Below are 1,302 nucleotides of genomic sequence, written 5' to 3' on the forward strand. Positions count from 1 at the left end.
CAAGAAACCCACCCCCGCCATATAGGATTTTGGTTTCAATCGATTTTCAAATCACATGTTTGTTTCGTTTTGTGGTTTAAAAAAATGAGGGTGCCACGTAGAATGCAACGTCAGATTTTTGAGAACAGTATTTTCACACCAAAAACCTCTGAAAATACTTGGAAATGTCACTTCAATAAATTTTTAATTACTAAAAGCACTGTTGAAACAGTGACTGTGAATAAAACAAATTATTTAATTACTAAAAATACTATTACTATTGCTTCAGGCTAAATTTCATTATTTATTTTATTCGGATTTATCTATATGCCATAACTTTTATTTGATATTTTCCAACAATCTAGAAGATTGAGGATCCGCCTATTGCCCTGGCGTAAATAATCCTCTCTCCTCTAGCGGTAAAAAACCCCTGGACTCCATCCTCGGACGAGAGTACAGAGCTTCAGTTCAGATGAAGAAGATTGCCCATAAAAATAATAACAAAATTTTGAGAGGGGAAAAATAATTTCTTTGAAACCAGAGGAGAGAAGAAAGTTTTATAATTCTTATGTTTTAGAATGTGAATAAGAGGTGTATATATAGGGTTGAGGGAGAGTTTATTTCATTTTTCAATGTGGGACTAAACACAAAGGCAAAATTATCTTTTCTCAATAAAATATCCAACAGGTCTGAGAAGAAGCAGTATTAAAATTGAACACCAAGGGCACTCTTACTTGTTGAAATAATCTCTCAATATTGAACATGATGAGAAGAAGTTGAACGAGGTTTAAGGAATCAAATTCTAACTTACAATCTCTCACAAACTTTGAAATTTGATCTCATAAATTTGTGCAAGTATCATCTATATTTCTTGTTCTTAATATCTTCTCCAATCCCTCCTAAAATAGATATTGATTACATTGGAAAGAAGTCTTCTAATCAGTGTTAAAATAGGATATCAAATATGTAATCAAACGGCTGAGATTGAATCTGAAAATCTGCCAAAATGCGACTAAACCATCGATGATTAAACTCGATCATCGATGGTCAAGCCGATCATTAATGGTTCCCTGTAGTCCATCAATTATTCAAATTCTAATTTCTAGAATTCACAGATTGTTTATTATAGTCTATCGATGGTTAAAATTAAAAGCACCCTAATGCCACTAGGAAGGAACCCTAGAGGGGGGGGGATAGGGTTTATGCTAATCTAATCCTATTTTATACCAATTTAAAACTTATTAACAAATATATCCTAGCAAATGAGATATGAACAATATATGTGCAAGGATATACAAACTAAGGGCGATATAAACATGCAAC

This window comes from Asparagus officinalis, chromosome 5 (genome assembly GCF_001876935.1).
Source record: "Asparagus officinalis chromosome 5, Aspof.V1, whole genome shotgun sequence".
In the NCBI taxonomy this organism is placed as follows: Eukaryota; Viridiplantae; Streptophyta; class Magnoliopsida; order Asparagales; family Asparagaceae; genus Asparagus; species Asparagus officinalis.